This window comes from Camponotus floridanus, unplaced genomic scaffold (assembly GCF_003227725.1).
Source record: "Camponotus floridanus strain SB8 unplaced genomic scaffold, Cflo_v7.5 scaffold3, whole genome shotgun sequence".
Lineage (NCBI taxonomy): Eukaryota > Metazoa > Arthropoda > Insecta > Hymenoptera > Formicidae > Camponotus > Camponotus floridanus.
The window spans coordinates 2,014,179-2,035,385 of record NW_020229436.1 but is presented as its reverse complement, the minus strand read 5'-3'; positions in this window follow the sequence as shown (position 1 = coordinate 2,035,385).

Sequence of the window (21,207 nt, the reverse complement as noted above, 5' to 3'; positions counted from 1 at the left end):
GAATAGTCCGGAAGATCCGGGATTCGTTTCCTCCTACAGTAAAGTTTCCGACTTCCAATGGATTACTTAACTTTCTTCGCAGATTGATCTTGCGAAATCTAACGTAGAAACAAGCTGTTAATATCGTTTTTCATTTTTAAAATTGCTCCTTTTTTTATCGGATATTTTTATCGGTATGTTACTTGCGTATTTGGTGGCTTCGATTATTATATTATAAAAATTATATGCAATCGAATATTTTGATTATTATCGATTTATTTATTTGTCGCGTTTTATGGCGAATTTTAAATCGCGATTTATCTTATAAAAATTCGAAAATAAATCGGTCAGTGAACTGCATATTTGCAAACATTACGGACCTCAAATGTTTGTCGAAATATCTTTGATTTTCTATATTTACGTGATAATAATTATATCGCGTTCATGTCTATTAAGAGCTAGGTTTATTATATTATAAAAATTATATGTATCGCGATCAAATATTCCACATATTATCGACTTATTTATTCGTCATGAATGCGTGAATTCAAATCGCCTTTTTGCTTATAAAGATTCGCGAATGACTCGGATAGTGAGTACTATATTCGTAAACATTACAGACATCAAATTGTCTATCAAAATATCTTCGGATTTATGTGATAATAATTATATCACGCGCAATATAATAATGTCTATTACATATATCTAATGTAATTGAGGGCGCTTTGATTATTATATTATAAAAGATATGCACACACATATCGCAATCGAATATTCCGAATATTATCGATTTATTTATTCGTCGCGTTTTCTCGGGAATTTTAAATCGCCATTTATCTAATTTAATATTATCGTATAATTTAATCGTTGACTTATACATCGAAGCTTTGTCTATCTTTCCATGTCTTTGAATATTGTCTTTAATAATCCGTGTAAAATACACTAATGATAATAAATATTTTTTATAAATATTTTTTTTTATAATTGAAAAATGGTTGACGGATAACTTTATTAATGACTATTCTATTATTACATCGATTATTAGAGAGATTTTAATAAAATCATTCAATTCTCTATTAAACGTGGCGATAACGCAATTTTTTAATTATATTTTAAAGTTTATAAAGCTCATTTTATCTTATTTAGCTAATCATGCGCGAGATAGGATATGTATTTTATTCTCAATCGCGAAATTCGTATAAAATCGCATATTAATCACAAATAAATTGGACAGTGAATTTTATGTTCATAAACAATACGGACCATAAATGTTTATCAAAATATCATCATTTGTGTGATAATAATTATGTCGCGCGCGTATCTATTGATGGTTTTGATTATCATATTATAACAATTATACGTATATTTCTTGTAATCGAATATTCCGATTATTATCGATTTATTTATTCGCGTTTTAGGCATAGCGCGGAAGGAAACCAGAAATTGTGCACATTATATATTACCCTCTGAGAACATTCATGGACATTGGCTTTGTAGTTCATGTCCACGTTTTCAATGTCCATAGAGGGAGTATCGTTTTCAGGGATCACCTAAAAGCAGGTCATGACATCTCTCAGTCTTCTCTCTGACTTCTGATTGACTTGTCAAAAATTACTCGGCTCTCACAGGCGGATTTTCGAACGCAACTAAGGTCGTTTGGCGCGTACCGATTTGAAAAATTTTCTATATAGTAGCGCCCTCTTCGATAAGTATGGAGCTTCATAATAATACATTCGTACATTCGCTCGAAGGTAATTTCGATTATTTCTTTAATTCGATTCGATAATCGGCTCTCTTATTTATCTTAAGAATATTATTAATAATAGAGCATTTCGTAACTATTAAGCTTTCTTTAGCGTTTTCTATTATTTCTTGTAAAAAAGAATAGTTTCAATTTGTCTCTCATATACGCACACGATACAATTGGTCTTCTTAATAAAATACAAGTTTTTTTTTAGAGAGAAAGAGTGCTTTTTAACTAGAATTAGTTTTTGAAACTCGCGTAAAGAAAGTTACATGGCAAAACTCGTTTAAAAAACATATCTTAAATTGCAGCAAAATCACGGAGAAATCGTCTCGAAGGACTATTTAAGGTGTTCGATAAGTACAAGTTGTCGAATAAAGTGTATCAATTATTGAGACGAAAGAATCTTCTTGAATTTTTCTGAATCTTCCTAGTTATTTGAATCCAGAGAGCTGCAACGAGTTATACAATGTGGTGAGTCAATTTTCTAGACATTCAATTTTTTATCATATTTATCGATAGTGCAGGAAGCGTTAAAGATGCATGATTTAGAATCGTAAACTAAGTTTCGCTGAAGATCAAAGCGGTGATAACCGCAATATATGGCAATATAGATAAATGCTACAGAGATAGTCGGAAATTACTGTCTGCTAGAAACTGCGCTTTCATTCAGTTTTTTGTCATAAAAATAACTCGACTCTATCATTTCTAACGCTTCACGTTGCAGGCTCATTCACTTAAAAAAGAGAGAGAAGCAGGAAGAAAGAGATAGCGTTATCCTGCGATCGAGAAAAATCTAGTCCTTCGTCTCTTTGCATAATGATAAGGTATCGTGACAATTACTGTATTGCGTTCGGCTATATCGCCGTCTAATGAGAAATTCATTGCATGCGCGACAGCACTTTGAAATTAGCAGCAAGAAAAGAACATTTAATATGCAAGTAACATATGCGTAACACGACCTCGCGAATCGTTTCTTCCTGCTTGCGAGAGAGATTTTTACTTTTTATTGATTTCACGGTGATTTGATCTCGTGAACTTTCAATCGAAAAAAGTCACATTGGCACATAGTGTATTATAGATGCGACAAAAACTTCTGGCGTCATTACGACCTAGTAATGTCTATGCACTATCGATAAATTTGCTCATAAAAATGCAAACCGCTTCTTGTCGATCTATATTTTTTCGCTAATTTTCATTAGTGTCATATAAATTACATTAATGTTGATGAAAATCGTTGATATTTCTTTTGAAATTTAATCCAATTTGCTTTTTTAGCGAAAGTATTATTTTCACTCAAGTTTCCTTTTTTTAACGTTATATGTATATTATTTATTATATTTAAATAATTCTCATACATAAAAATTTTTTTATTAAAATTAAATTAATTTCCAATTGAACAATTAACATTTTTTATAGACCTATTGTATTTTGATAGATTCAAGACAATTGATCTTTGCTTTTTCGAACGTAATATACATATATAAATACATATACATACATATATATACATGTAAATATCGGATATTACTTTTAAATGTAAAATGTTATTTAATTAAATAAATGTTTCTGCAAAATTTAAATGTTTGTGCAAAATTTAAAGATTACATGAAATATGATAGTTTTTAGGCCAAATTTTCGCTAAAAAAAAGTTAATTGAATTTTAAAAGAAATATCAAGCATTTTTATCAACATCAAGTGATATTGTTTATCAAATATTGTTTTACAAATAAAATTACGTCTTAAATAAAATTTTAGCAATATGCGGAATAAATTATATTTCACACATGACTGAGATAGAAAAAAATTTGCTTCATATTTTTGATGATTTAAAAATACCATATTATGACTACGTTTCGATAAAATTTCGATCTTTAAGTGCTTGTTAATGATAAACGATCGTTGCAACATTATATTAGATTGAAAAAATCGCAAATATATTTACATTTGCGACCGTATTCTGATATTTCAAGTTCAATAATATCATTAATCCATCGCGACTTGGAAATTACAAAGGCAATTTCTAAAATTACTCTTTATTTTCAGTTCATAAATATTCATTATCACGTATGAATTGTATTAAAAGATTATTAAAACTGCTGATAATGTATACACAGTGTATCTAAAAAAAGGTTATTAGATATGCTATCATTATAATTATGCACTAATAAAGCAAACTAATAATCTGTAATACATGCTTTTTTTAATCATAAAATGTTATATTTATGTCTACTTTGTCATTTTTTTATTTTTTTACATGAAAGACGATGAGTGTTTTATATTTTTAAATATTAATGAGTCATTGGAAAAGACCACAAAACATAAAAGCGAGTATGATAAAAATATATATATTGAGTATTTTTTATGGTTTTTCTCAATGATCAATATATATATATATATATATATATATATATATATATATATATATATAAACGCTTGAAATAAAAAAATAAAAATCTTATTATTAAGGTATCATAGTATTGAATTTATCGGTATTATATATGGAACTGCCAATCTGCTAAGAACTATTGAATAACAAATTTCATTTTTCAATAAGTTTGGAAAATTTCTTACTTCCAAATTCTGGCAAAATATTCTCCATATATTTTATTATTATTGAATTTATGCCATTTTAAATTTAATGAAATCGATTTATGAAACTTGCAAGATTGGAGTATAATATTATTCTTCCTTGATAACACACACAAAAATTATTATCAAAAGGTTATATTAAGTATTTATATTTATTTCTTTATATAATAATCGAAAAACTTAGTTGTGTTAAATTAGCACATTTTTTAGAATAAAACTAAAAATATTTGTATTTTGAGAGAATCATAATATATTGTTACCAGAGATACAAGTCTTCTTAGTTTGTTATTTCTTCCAAAGATCACTATTGCATACCTTATGTTATACATTGTTTTATTGTTCTTTTAATATTGATTTAAATTAATGATTAAGATTTTAATGATACAGACAGAGAAATACATATGTACTATGCGTTAACTATATGATCTGATTTAAATTTACAAACTTTTTGAAATTATATAGATTTAAACGATGATCCTAAATCATACTGCCATCGACAACGTTTTTGTCGCATATTTTAAGTAATACAAATTGCACCTTTTTAAATCAACACAGATTATTCTTATGTCAGTGATTTTAATGTCGTTTTCTATATGTAATTGTTCTAAGGAAAATTATTTCAAATGTCATTTTGTTTGAGACATATATATATTTATTTTTTTTCTTATTCCATTTGTTTTTTCTTTTCTTGTTCATACAACATCATCCAGCGCATAGTGTTGCATAGTTTATACGCGATTCTATCGCGAGGTAAAACGATATTATTTTGATGTTATCTTGATCGCGTATCGAAAGTACATATATCAGTTATGATTCTTGCTTACGCTATCAAAGTACGTGTGTGTCTAAAAAAACCAATATAAAAAATAGTATAAGTAGTATAGTTTCGCAAGGCAGAAATTATATCTGCGCACCAAATATTATTTGTGTGTGTGCTTAAGACATATATTAATTCTTTCCACTTCAGACATATATTAAGACATATATTAATTCTACTTGTTTTTTTTTTGTTCATGCATTGTCTATCAAGTAGTATTGCAGCTATTATACATTCTTGTGATTCTTTGAAAAACGATATTATTTTGATGTTGTTTTGCTCGTGTGTCAAAGAGTATAACGATTGTAATTCTCATTTACTCTATCAGATGTGTGTGCATGTAAAAATCAAGGATGGTATGAAGTTTCGCAAAGCAGAAATTGTGTCTGCGCACCAAATAGCACGAGAGAGTCGCGAGTTAAGTATAGCATACATTTTTGCGATCGCGCTAAAGTAACAACACGTTTAACCTGCAACATCTCTTTTCCTAACTTTCTCAGCACATCCTGATGGATAAAGAATTTATCTAACATACATCGCTGACCTTGAAAATTTCGGTTCAACAACTTTCATTTCAACGACGATACACGTGTCGATCTCGAGGAGGCAGACGTCGCGTAAACTATTACTTGCATTTCCGTTATCGAAGAAGATGATGAGACAAGATTTAATTAAAAAACAATTAGAAGTGGTTCTCTTTTAGTTCATATATATATATATATATATATATATATATATATATATATACTTCAGAATGCTAGGAAATTATATGTATAAACTTGCAAAAATTCCGAAAGTTGAAACTTTCTTTTCAAGTTATAAGCGATCGAAAATGTAAACAATCTTTCGTTATTTTAATTTAGCTTTATATGCAGACCAGATATATCTTTTCTGTCCATTTTAATTACAAACAGATTTTATTTTAACAAAATATTAACGTAACGTGCATTTATAAAAATATGTTATAGCGAATAAAAAGATATAAGAAAGAAAAGATGATGATGTTGCAAAACTTTTAGTAACAAAATTTATTTTAAACTGATTAAAGATAATATTCTTGACAATTTATGCGCCACATTAACATTTTGAAAAAAAATCTCAGACAATCGATAAAAAATCAACATTGATACTTGACAGAATATCTCATTTATACTTCTCGTATATTACTTCTCTTTAGTATCAATATACAACTCAATCATCTTAATTAAATGATTTAACAAAATAACTTATTACTAACCTGTATTATTTATGCGTCGCGAACGCGCTTGCGACGTTTCAGCGACGCAACAAGTTAATTAATCATAATTACGTACAGTGACGTTAACTCGCACATATGGCACAATAGGTAATTCAAGTGAGCACGTCGCTACAAATGGCGTGAATTATTCAATTACAAGTATCACTATTATATCTCGAAACAAAAAAAGGTATATACGTCACAGACTCCTTATTAGTTTCCGGCAACATAGCATATTGATATTAATTTATTTTGCATTTTATAGAACTTTTGTTTTTTGCGATTACAAATATACATTATAAGTACGTCAATATCTCGATAATTCTAGACTTGTTTCTTCTTCTGAGTTGCACCGATATAACATTTATTATATCAATTAAATCGAAATCATGTCTATTCTTTTTTCGCGGAAATCTTGAACGACAAAGCGAGTGAAGACTCGTAGACAATCATTATGTGCATCAATTTATTCTTATATTCTTTATTATTATTTTTTCATTAATTAAATATAAGACGAAAATCGGCAACTGGTCCACGCAGCTCTGTCTTTTAGATTTGCGTGTCCTTGTTACTCATAGAGTCGAGAAACTGGATATACTCGTTTCTTTCTAATGACACGGCCAAATGTATCCGCAGATTGCACGTTTTCTTACAGTTAAGTAGATGTAATCTCTTCGGGGAAGAGATATATTTCTCGAGGACATTTTGCGGGGATTCACATGGATTTAAGGGTATTTATAAGAAATTTATAGAGTTTCTTAATTTTTCTTTATATTGCTTTTAATTTTATATTTGTAATTACAAGAAGAATAAATTATACATATATATATATATATATATATATATATATATATATAATGCTAGATTTAATTCTATTAAAGTCGATTATACTTTGAATTGTATTGTTTAGAATATTTTTTATATTTTCTTCATTATAATTATAAATATTTTAATAATATCATAAAGAATTCTCATCTATTTCAAGGTTGTCGCGGCAGTATTTAATCGAGCAAAGTGCAAGTTTTTTTATAATGTTAGACGTAATTTTTGGAATCAATCATCTCTATAATCTTTATTCACACATAATTATAAATCATATAATTATGAAAATGTTGACACAATTGTATATATAAATAAATTAATCTTAATTTCTTTAATCTTAATTTAAATATTAATAAATTGTATATATAAATTTTATAGTTATTCATAATTATTTATTAATATATAATTATAGCAAAGATGCATTTCATTGAAATTGAATGACTATCAAAACTGGTAAAAATAGCTTGATTAAAAACAAAGTGAATATAAAAAGTTCTAAAACAAATGCGAATGTATAAGACGACAATATGTGACAAAAATTCCACAATTATTTATTATAGCCTTTAATATGATTGTGACAATTGTCACAATTTTATATATATATATATATATATATATATATATATAAGAAAGATTTAATATTATGTAGTGTGTCAAAATTATTTTTACATTTATTATACATATCATTTTTGCTAATAAGAGGCTACTTCTTAACGAAAATCATTTGATTTTTAAATTATTTTCTTGACTGTCTCAAAATCTTCGAACAAGAATATGTTCAAACACTATTTGTTTCTGTCTATGCAACCTATTAAACCAATAAACCAACTTACGAGGGTCAATGGGTATTTAATGTACCGATTGACCTCTCAGCGATTCGCGAAAGAAATTATACTTTTCATCTGTTATAGTTTACATTTTTCACATCGAGAAAAAAATGCCGAAAAGATTAATTTATAATTTATTATATTTTTATAAGTAACAATTATTCATTTGTATGAATAGTAAATATATAAATATATATCATTTTTAACTTATCAAATTAGAATAAAAAACATAATAACAAAAAATTCAAGGAAGTTATTGAATATTCAGAAAAAATCAGGTGAGACAGCTTTCTTCAGCTTTCACTAAAATTATAGAAGGGGGTCTTGTGTGTAAAAAAAATCTGATAAATTGTACTTGACCATAAATGTGCTATTTATTAATAGAAATTACATCATGCATAAGGTTATGTATAGGAAGTGAGCAAAATAAGGCTGCAGTCGCTCATGATGACTTTAACTGTACTTTTATTAAACATATATAAAGATAATCATCGAGAATAACGTATAAGAGTAACGTTAGTATTCAATAAAATAATTATTTTTTCTTTATATCAGCGTCTTGTATTAATATTTTTAAATTATATTTTTATATTTTGAAATTATATTTTTAAATTATATTAATATTTTAAAAGTTTCGATATTTCATGTTAATTTTTTATGTATATCTATTATGTATATCTCTCTTATTTTCTCTAATTCTCTCTTATTATGATTCTTATTTTAAAATAAATTTTATTCTAATATAGAAACTTTTTAATAGCATATAATATGCAATAATGTAAAAAGAAATTTTGCACTTTCAAATTATAGAAAAAAAATTCTTTTTTTTTATTGAATTATTCGCAAAAAATTCGACACGTTAAATAAAATGTTATTGCACCAATATTATAGATAATTTAAAATATAATTTTAACTGTACATACATACATGTATAATTTTCAAAATGCAATTAAATAGTATTAATTTGATCTTGAATATAGCTTAGATTTATGCCGTTCTCAACGTTTCAAGTTTTCATGGATAGATTTGGATCACTCGTATTTTCAATGCTACATTTTCAATTACAATCTCACTCTTTCCTGAATTGCCTTTCGGCGCCAATCGGGCTAAAGTTCAAGCGATAAATTCTATCTCGGCGAGACATCTTGTTTGTATAAGTAAGCGCGTTTTAACGAACGATTTTAGTTAAAAAATCTAACGCATTGGGAAATAATATTTAATTTGCAACTGCTGACGTGGTTTAAACAAATCGAATTAAATGTAATCTTACGACTGGGGAAATTATGCTTTATATGATTTTAAAATTAATAATCATGCTTTGTAGTGTTATTATTATTGCCAGATAAAAATTTCTACGAGTGTTATTATTATTATCAGATATACATTTCTACAAGCAATTGAAAAATATTGTCAAGTGTGTTTGAAATTCGCGGAGAATCTGCGAGGAAGTCGAAAGTTTCGAACATGACTCATTTCAAATATTTAAAAAATTAAACCCGCAAGTGTATACTATATTATGTGTGTGTTTATGGCTTTAGAATAATAACTAAGAGTACGATTTAAAAAAATCAAATAATGCTCAATAGTTAAAAGATTCAAAAATAAAGTTCTTCGTAGAATCTATAAAATAGCTGTGCTCGGAATCAATTTCAACAAGACTGACATGTCAACATGTGGCTACTATTGCCATGCGTAATTCTGTGGAAAAAGGTTTTTGTGAGAATACATTTTGCTGTGTAATGGCACACAATTGTGACTAGTAAATACTTAAGTGTTAACTTAAGATCTCTCTGATATTTTTATGTCTGAAGGCAAACGGAATATATCAATCTATGACGAGGAAGCATTTGATTCGTGACTGGTTAAAATTCATTATTAACGGCACGAGCCGTCATAGCTCACGCGATATACGTGACGTAGTTATTGATAATCGTCAACAAGAACTATAAAATAAAAATTATTTGCCACAATGTTTAAAACAAATTGTATCATTTGTTTAATACATGCAACAATGTGAAAGATTTATGATTTAGCTTCTCGAATCGATTACAATTATTTATAAATCTACGGATCTGCAAAATAGAAAGAGAAATTATAGCTTTGTAACTTTTTTCTCTTTTGCTAGTATTTTAAAAATATGTAAATTTTTAAGTTTTAAATTTTATAATTTTAGAAATGAATAACACACGTGTAATATTTGTTATGAACTCGTTTTCAACTACATAATATTTTTCTTCTGCAAAGCAAGATTCATGTAAAAGGCGATTGTCATTATGCGATTATTAAATCGCATATATTATTCAACTGTCCTTAATACATTAGAATTTTAATTCGTGCGTCATACGGCAATTTTCCATTGGAAAGGCTTCAAGAAACTTGTATCACTTAAATATGTATGAAATATAGAGATGATCGCATTCGAGGGACAAGGTAAATTGTATCATTCGCAGTATATGTGAAATGACATTGCAAACGGGGAATAACAATTATTGATTTACTTAATCCTCTAATTATCAGATGATAGCAAACATCTCGCGTAAATCCCACAATCCAAATGGAATTCAATGGAATTTTTCTAAATCTTACATTCTAAAGTATTTTTCTTAAATAGCAAATGAATAATTGCCTTTCACTCTCCTCGATTTTTCAAGGAAAGGAAACTACATTTTTTATCTTGACTTAATGTTTTCGATAGTTGCTTCTCATGGAAAGTCTAGTCATGAAAGTTATGAATCGCGTCATGTTGCACATTATCATTAAATCGCAATATATTTTACGTTAGATATTTATATAATTGTATCTATTTTAAATTTAAATTTTATTTTTATAGAAATTTTTATCATTATTTCTGTATTATTTAATTTACATTTATACATCGCACATCGATCTGATCAACTATATTTTTATCAAAAGAATCTTAAGCATATAATTATGTATATATATATAATTTACATTCCATTTCTTTCATAGTCTCGATGTTGCAACTCATGGTTAAAAGTTAATGTATGGTTTTGATAATAGAATTTCGCAATATTTCGTTAAAATATCTCTTGTCAAAATTTTATTCGATTAATTAATTGAATCATTGTATTGAGATTCGAATTTGCTGCGTTAATACGCAAATAGGAGTTCTCAGAGATGTGCAATATTACATTTGTATAATTTGCTTTAGTGAGTCGAGATTGAAAGAGACTGCGATTGATGCTATTCTACGAACTGTTAAAGGCATGAATTCACAACTCGTGTCTTTTCTTTGCTTCTCGAATCTTCCATTGGCTAACCAAGAAGAATAGGAAGTAAGACTAAATGACGTGAGATCATCTTGAGACGATCCTTTTTTTGCGTGATTGTTATCAAAATAAATGCAGGCACATTCTATTTTTTTCAATTGCAATAAAATAAAAATAAGCTAAAATAAAACGATGTTTTCCTTTCTCTTTGTTCGCTTGATTTAATCTATCTTATAAGTTTTGAAATTGTTATATAATTGAAATTATTTAAAAAAAAATGATCATGTCATTAGTAAAACGTTATTTTGAAAAAATAAAATTTGAAATTTTTATTCAACGAAATATTTGAAAACAACTACACATTCATTATCAATTAATATCAAAAAGTATATATTAATTATAATATAAAATAAAAAGTCTTCATATTTTCAAGTAGTGTTTTTTGTTTATATTAGCTACTGTGTGTTAGCTACTGCTTCTATTATTCACTGCTTCTATTATTTACAAAATGCGAATAAAAGTCTAGACATTGCTAATCAAGCAATTCAATTAAATAAATATGCGAATTTTTTGCGATATTTAACCAGACACCTGTAAGACGTCAGAATACTGCGTCACAGAAATTTTGCTCTTTATTATTTGTATTAAAACAAAACAAAACAAAATGAGGACTCTAATTAATAATTATTCATTTATATCTATCTATATATTTTGATATAAAATTTTAGATTTCGATTTTAGAATTTTAATTCATAATAAAAAGCACAAAAATATCTGAATAGCATCTCGCATTCTGTTTGTAAAAAACGAGCATTATTTAATTGAATTATTGTAACATCCATTGTTATTATCATGATTTGATTTTTCAATTTTTTTTCGAAATCATAAGTCATGTTATCAGCACGATATGATAGCATAGGAACAACTAGAATAAGAGATAAAATTGGATAAAAACTCTCATTAACTTAGTTTTATCTCTTTAAGTCCAATTAATAATCTAATTTTTTTCTAATTCTTCAATCTTATATCACAAATAAAGTAAAAATCAGATTAAATTAAAAATTTCAAAAATCCAGTCTTTATTTTAAAATAATCGTTTTTTTCGTAATACTCTTCTATTTATAAATAGAGATCCGAGCAAAAATGGCGTACAATGCACGGAATTACGATTACCGTATTACTTTCTACGCATCTCTAATTCGTGTTTGCTCGAATTTTTTTTTTTCTTTTTGTCATAAAACACATTAATGGCGCGAACGAATTAACATGTGGACTATCTCCTCGTACGCTGACAAACGCAACTGCGCCGAGATTCCCGGCACGCATACCTGCGCATGAACTGACGTCGAGTTCGTCCGAAGGCCGCGGAGAGACTCAGCCTTATATAAAGTCGACCGGCCGATGGATCATGTATTCATTCGCAGAACGTCGTCTTGATACGTCTCGATTCATCGAGCTATTTTCCAGTCAGCATCGATCAATCTATTTTTGATCGCAATAGTCGGTGTGACATTTGTCACGTAAAAAGTGTAGAGTGTCAAGTGCCATTGGACAAAAAATTGATTTTTTTCACACACATTGAGCGAATTCTCGGTGTGAAGTGTGAGTCTCTTGAAAGATCTCGAGTATTTGAGGAGAGACCGATCATGTACACGAATCCGTTCAACCGCAAGCACAGCATGATCCGCCAAATGTTGGATCGTCTGCTGGACCCGACGAAGAAGGCTATCAGGAGATCAGAGAGCGTCTCCAGCTCTAGTAGCAACGACAGTTCGAAGGACAGTTATGGATCTTTCGGCCGCTATTACTCCTTGACACATAGTCATCGAGGTAAAATTCCGTGGGGCAGGAAGTAATCTTCTTGTGAGAAGAGACTCTTCGTTGAAGAGCAATATCCAAGCTACGTCGATGCTTTATACATTATACATATATTTTCTCGATACGGAGTTTTGCTTTTGCCTTATCGGCAACAGCATTTGTATCTTGCATCGTTTTGTATCTACTTGAATGAAGCGAGGAACCGAGAGGAAAAGTAGCACATCTGATCTCGTTTATAACTGCACTTTGCTAGTCGAACGTGGCGATTCGTTTCTTGATTTACACCATCGGAATCCACGATTCTTCTTAAGAAGAATTAGTCAGAAGAGGAGTAAATTTTGTATTGGATTTTGTATTGGAGAAATCGGAGAAGAATTCGAGAAACTTAAAGGCCATTATCAGGATTGAAAGAAGACGTGTGACGAATTCGAAGACGACGATTGGATCGACAGCAAAGAAATGTTTCTGAGAATAGCCGGAAAAAGTTATTCTTTCATTGTCAAGAAACAGCAGAGATCCTATCTCTTTCTGGATTCTTTCATATTATTTATAAGTCGTCTTTATAATCCGATAAACATTTTAATTTTATTGTATCATTCATAACGAGCCATAACGAATTCATTGTCGTGATTCCTCGCAATGCCATAATTAATAAAGATCTAAGACAGTCGGAACGCAGATTTACGAAAACTGGCAGAAAAGACGACTGAACTTTTATTAAACAGTAGCCGTCAATCTTAAATCACTAGTCAAAGCCAGTATTAGCTATCCATTGTCATAAAATTGACATCATATCATAATGTTACATCTCAATTTCCCATTTTCATATAATTTATTCAATCGTTTTTGTATGATATAATTAAAAAATAAATGATAATTATTTTTTAAAATATTTCTATTTGATATCCATGTCTCTATACCTTCTGTCTTCCACTTCTTGCGCCATTCAGATTCCTTATTAAAATTTCTATCCTCTCAATTCCAGTTTCATTAATTGCAATTAGTTACAATAGTTTATATTTACAAAGATATTTCGATTTAATGAAAAGAGAAAATATTATAACACACTTTGTAGTTGGAGACTATCACCAGCACGAAAGTCGGTCAACATCTAAATCTATAATCGTATCAATTATTCATTAGAGGAAATATTTAGATATTTTTTATAAATATACAACATATAATATTTATTTATTAATTATTCATTCCATTAATAATAATTTAATGGAAATTTTTATAATTTTTATAATTACCTTATTTCAATAGTATTATATATTTTAATAGCATAATATTAATTTTATAATTTTTTATTATTTTATTATTTTAAATTATTATGAGTTATTTTTATGTTAAAAATATCTCTATTGAAATGTATTTTTACATCCAAATTTCTCATTAAAATATTAAAAATTTGAATCACATCGATTGTTATATATATTTAACGAAAGCAAACCAGAAATTAAAAATAAATGAAAATTATAAAAACAAATTTAAAAATAAATGAAGATTATAAAATGTTGAAATCATTAATTTGCGATATTTTATTTATTTGACACTTTACTGCATTACGTTAAAGACGATTCTTTATTTCTAAATTGATTTTGTTTTTGCTTATTTTACACTGTTTATTTACATTGTACGTTACTTTATATGTAGTTAATACAATATATATGCATTTATATACATATAATGCATTTGACTTAATTATTAAACCAGAATCTAGGCGACAATTTTTTCGTCTAATATATATTGATTCGATTCTATATGACGTTAAAATCAATCTATTATAAAATAATTATAGTACTAAATTTTTTATCATTATAGCACATGTATTGTTGGAGTATTTCAATTATAATTATGGATACACACATGAGAGAAAATATCGCGGGGGTTATAAGTATATCGGTGTTGCCATTATTTATCACGAGTCACACCATATATGATATGGTCTTATTTCGCAAAAACATTCTCCGAAGAAATGTTTCCATGAAGTTATCAATATTTTTTCTTTTGTTTCTAATTCAAGTAATATTTTATATTTTTGTTTTTCTAGTTTTTAATTTTTCATTTTTTACTTTATTTTTTTTTAAATTGCATCAAGACGCGCGATTATCTTCCGAATCACATTATTTTTATTTCGTGATTATTTTCTTCTATTGTAAGTATCAGCTTGATTATTTTGATTGAAAGTGATTATGGCGCAATTTTTCATGAGTTTAAAGTCTGATGTCTCCATAGACATTATAAATCTGATTCATAATGCTGCGTAGAAGTGTTGATCTTAAGATAAAAATCAGGTAGAAATAGCAATAGGAATAGCAAAAAAAGGTAAAAGGAGAAAAAAAGTGATTTGTTTTGATCGAAAGGACTGGAAGGATGATAGAAAAAAAATACATTTTACGTTATTTGCTTAGATTATGAAAAATAATTAAATGATTGAATGAAATAACTGATTGCAATATAAGGATAATGTTTAATTCAAAAAACATTACCATCGATACATGAATGATGAAAATGTTCACAAACGCGTCTTGTCTTAAACTAGATAAACGAAGATGTAAATGAGAGTCATATACTCAATCGAATCATTAAAGATAAAGTCATTTGTGATAACCTCATTATATTTATTTTTATATATTTATTTATTTGTTAAATATTATAAATTCGCTATTCATGTCTGTTTTATAAAACTATAATAATGATAATTTCATAGGTAATAATAAAATTTTAAAAAATCTATTATTATAATGCATTTCTTTTTTTCATTTTGTTATTTGTAATACTGTATTATAAACAATGATACAATATTTCCATCATTGTTATGATACTAATTATAAACAAAATATTCTAGGATTTATTTTTTGAAATCATAAGATAAATAATTATTATATATTATTATATATTATCATATTTTAAATAATTGCTTTTTGACCTACAATTATTTAAATATGTATCATATTTTATATAACTAGTAAAATAATATATTTTTTATTATTTATCTATTAATCGTTTCATTTCATTTTAGCTAAACAAACAAATCTCCGTATTGTTCTCGTAATCAGAAATATATACTAACGCGCTTTTCTGTATAATGAAAAACAATTTGCTTTATACATTGTAACTCGGAACTTGCTTCATAAAGTTTTAAATAATGAACAAAATTTGTGAGTTTAATGTTGTTGATTAATTCGATTGTGATATTCTTTCATAAATTGTATTTAATTACATACATCATCTACATGTGCAATTTTATCGTGTTTAGAGTTTAAAATATGAAATAGTGAAAATAATTTTAACTTTATCGACAATTTATCTTTTTTATGACGAAGTTAGTAATAAATTTATTCATCATCATGCTTGACAAGCAAAAGATAATTTACTTGAGCATTATTATAAAGGAATTTATGGATTGTTACGCAATTTTCTTTTAAAAAAAGAAAAAAAATTGTTTTTAAAAGAATTTTTCTTTATTTATAAAATTATTTTTATTCTTTTTTTAAAAGAGTTTAATGTTTGAAAATATGAATACGCGAGTTATTCGCAAAGCAACTTGAAAATTTTTTATATACATATTTATTTCTGACTTAAGATTAGATAAAATTAACATCTACTGGATTTATTAATATCACGAAATATATTGACCATTTAAAAATTTTTTATTAAACAACGAATACAATCTAGAAAATTTTTTATTAAACAACGAATATAATCTAGAAAAATGAATGCAACATGATGTGAATTAATGTATAAAATATACGAAGATACTTAACAAAAATAGATATTGTATTGTATTAGAATTTTTCAACATAATTCAATAATTTCTAACAAATTTTGCTTTAACATAATATATTTCATTGTATGTCTAGCGAAGAAAAAAGGGCGGGAATATATTATGTAAATGACAATTTATTGTAACTAATATATGTATAAATTAGCTATTGTTAACCAAAGTTAGATCCATATATAGTCGCCTATATATATTTATACCTTAGAATACCATATCGCCGATAATCGAAATAAATTATTTATGATGTCCGATGTATTATTTTTGACAACTTTTACATCATGCATGCAATGTTACTAAAATTAGTTTAAAATCAATTAATATTTACGGCATAGTATCTTCTTTCATGCTCTCTTAAAGGCAACGTATGCTAACTGTACATTTTCGTTGATGTGTTTCGTGTGATTCACGTTCTCTAACAGGATTAAAATTCATCGAGAATTCCAGTTAGGAAAACTTCCTGTCTTCTTTATTCGTCGACAGAAAAAAATCTAGTGATATATAATATTATATATTAATAGAATTTTAATAGAATTTCGATACAAAATATTAATTCCATTTAACATTATTGAAAACTGAATTTATTATTGTTTTTGATAATATTTTCTCTTTCTCTTTCTGAATTAATTATCTTTTTAATTTTATAACATTTTATATCTCATTAGCCAACTTAATTATACACAAATATAATAATATAGTAATAAATATAATAATATACAAATATTATTTTCTTTTGTACAAAGCTTTTTTAATTTATGATGAGAAAATAGTGGAAAATATGATTGGAAATGTACGATTGTGAAATAACGAATAATTATGCGCTTATACACATGTAACATGCGCGAAATATGCGACGATCAATTATCTATAATTTTCAGATGGTTTTTTAGAGCATTTGATGACGTTTTGCAGTCATTAAGTAAAGGTTAATGATGAACTAACTATGCACAATTATTATATAATATGTTCTTATATATAATAAAAAGGACATTATAATTCGGCTTAAAGAATATATAATGAATTTTTTTTAAACATGATTACACATTTTAATGATAGCTTAACTGCGTGTCATCTAGATTTATGAATTCAAACAGTTACGCTATTATTAAAATATGCAATCAATCATTCGAGAAAATTCCTTAGAATAGATACATCTGTACACACACACTCACACATTTAATTGCTCTTACGTCTTAATGTGTAGGCATTCTTATTATTATTTTATATTGCGTTTCTTATTCTGAATGTCTTCGATTAAACTGTGTTCTTTTTAAATGATGATATGTTATATATTTTTGATTATATTATAAAATTATCTTCTAAGTTAATTGTTCGACATAATGTAAAAAAGTAATAACTTATAGATTTTTCTTTCAAAATTTTTTGGAACTTATATTTTCATTTAAGTATTTTCATTTAAATATAATAAGTTAGGAGAAACACTTAAAAACCACATACATTATATCATATAAAAAAGTGCTTGTATCTTTGCACCTTTGCATCTTTGCATAAAAATTAACTTTGACTCTCCCGGTTTATTTTTAATATTAAATATCGCAGAAATTATTTCTAGCAATTGTATATAATACTAATTTAAACACAAGGTCTTTCAATAGACTTTTATTTAATATCTACTTTTATTCTTGATATAGTTGCAGGAGGCAATACCTTTGTCGTAACATATTATTATTTTCTGTTTACTTTCCAATTTCTTTAACTTGATATGCATTGAATAAACAATACAAATTATTTTTATCTTTAGTATTTTGTGCAACGTTGATTACACTAATATCTACAAAATTATATCTCAGATAACGTTATGGGTTAGAATCTGAGATATCGAAAACTTCAGATAATAAGTAGTCTAAATCGAAGAAATATCTAGATCAATTATCTGAAGAAATATTTATTACAATAAAATAACTGTCAATTTCTTAACGACATGTGTTTGTAAAACAAGAAAAGATCGATGATTTGTATAAATATAAGATTTCAGAGAAAGAATTCGACGATGTGTGCTTTGTTTAAGCATGTCTGACTTTTCTCTCGTTCCTCTTATAAAGATTTCTCCCACTAATTGCCGAGAGAATTTTTCCGGGTGATTACGAATAGATCGGGCAGAGATTATACACACTTATATTACAACACTTTGCCGCAATGCACGCCGCTTACGATACAATCTGACACAAACATTCCCGGAAAAATTTTTAGCAGCTGCATACATTGCTGTCTAATGATTTGTCTAACGAGATTTTTATAAAAAGATTCAAAGTACACATGCGATTTACATGTTGCTTTATACAATATGATTTACTTTATATTATATCTCCAAGATAATTAAAAAAAAACATCATAAATATTTATTTGCTATAAAACTCTTCCATTTTATTATAGTTACATTTTTTATTAGAGAAAGATTAAAATTTCATTTCTGAAAGAACATATGCAAGATCTAAAAACTCTTATTTTAAAATCCATTGTATACATAAAATTGAATAATAAATTAATAGTCTTTATTTATATTTTATTAGCATGCTAATAATAATTATTTTATTATTCTATATTTTTTATATGTAGTAATGATAAATCTACGAATTTTAAAGGATTTATGTAAATAGAAATCTTTGCTCTGTTTGCATCACTCTATGCTCTTGTTTATTGTTATCTATGTTTTATACAAAACAGTTTTATACTACAGTTTTATAAAAAATTTAACTACATATTTCCATAATTAATCTATAAGATAATATATTATCAATTAGATTCGAGTGAAACATAAGGATACGAGTTGAGTAATGAGAGAACTTGTGCGACACATGTTCTTTTATAAACAATAGTAAAAAATTAATCCAATTGGGACAGGTAGTGAAGGAAATACTATTGATCGAAATGTGTAGATAAATGATCGAATATTTCATAATAAAATGAATCGCATCACTACACGACAAAATGATTACAAATGCCTGGCATTAAATTATTGGCAGTATTTTGGAGTCAGAGTCAGATTCTTGAAAGATCATGTTAAGACCTTGACATATCTTGTTTTTCTTCTTCCATCAGTGCATTGCAATCAATTAAATAAAACCACTTGTTGACCTGTATTTTTAAGCAGTTTTCTCAGGGACTCAGGATATCAGTCTAGTACATTTCCTTATGAGGTTGATGTGTGCGACAAAGTTCAAAGTTGATTGCGTAAAATTTACGCGCAATATATAATAATATATATATAACTGCGATTCTCCGAATTAATCATGCGGATGCTTCAACTTGATTAGGGTCAATGTGAATAAATTGAAAGACGTATTTAATTGGCTGGCGGCATGAACTTTTTGTTATCTTAGTATTGGCGGAATCAATATTTGGCGTGGGATAAGGAAACAAAATTAAATGTTGATTCTTGATGATGCTTTAAAAATTTCTGATCCACGCGAGATTGATCAAATGATTTATATCGCATTAAGAAAGTTTGAAAATAATGAATTTATAATTTTCGCGAAAAGCATAAAAAACCAAACTGTTGCGCGTTTTTTTTTGACTATCAATAATTATGCTAAAATAGATTGATTGTTCTGTTAAGCCGAATATTTGTCAGATCTTGATATTAATATAGCTTATAAATCACAAGGCAAAATGTTTAGCGAATAAAGTCATTAAATTAATAATTTTACAAATAAAAATAATATATTTGATGATATTATCATTTTTATAAAAAATTTATTCATGAGTTCAACTTTAGTTGATAAGATTTCTTTAAATACTTGTAATTAAAATTAATTGTAATCAATAAGTTCTGCATCTGTTATTTGTCTATTATTAGTAACATAGAAATATTATTAATACAGAAATGTAAGAGCAACATACAAAAAATTCGAAGAAATCCTTCGAACGTGTATGTAAATTAAAAACTTCAGATGACATAACATATACATATATACCATGAAAAAAATTGGCTAAATTCTTTGTCTCCGGATATTCTGTAAAATATGCATTCTGGTTTTATCATAATAGGCATTCCGTTTAAAGTTTGTCTGGATTATATTATTAAATTTTTTACGTGCATATCTAAATTCAAAACTTAAAAAAGTTATCGTAGTTATATTTTAGAGAAGGCTATTACAATTGCAAATAAATTTGGCATTATTCTTGCTAGATATGTACACACAATTTATAATACTTATTTATCGAAAATTCTTTATGAAAAAGATATATGTCAATTATAAATCGTTTTAAAAATTTTTTAGTTGCATATTGCAAATTTGAATGTAAACAATAGAGATAAAACGATATATTTATTACTGAAGATGTTTAAAAAATCGAATAAAATAGTTTTTTATTTATAAGTGAATTTATTACATAA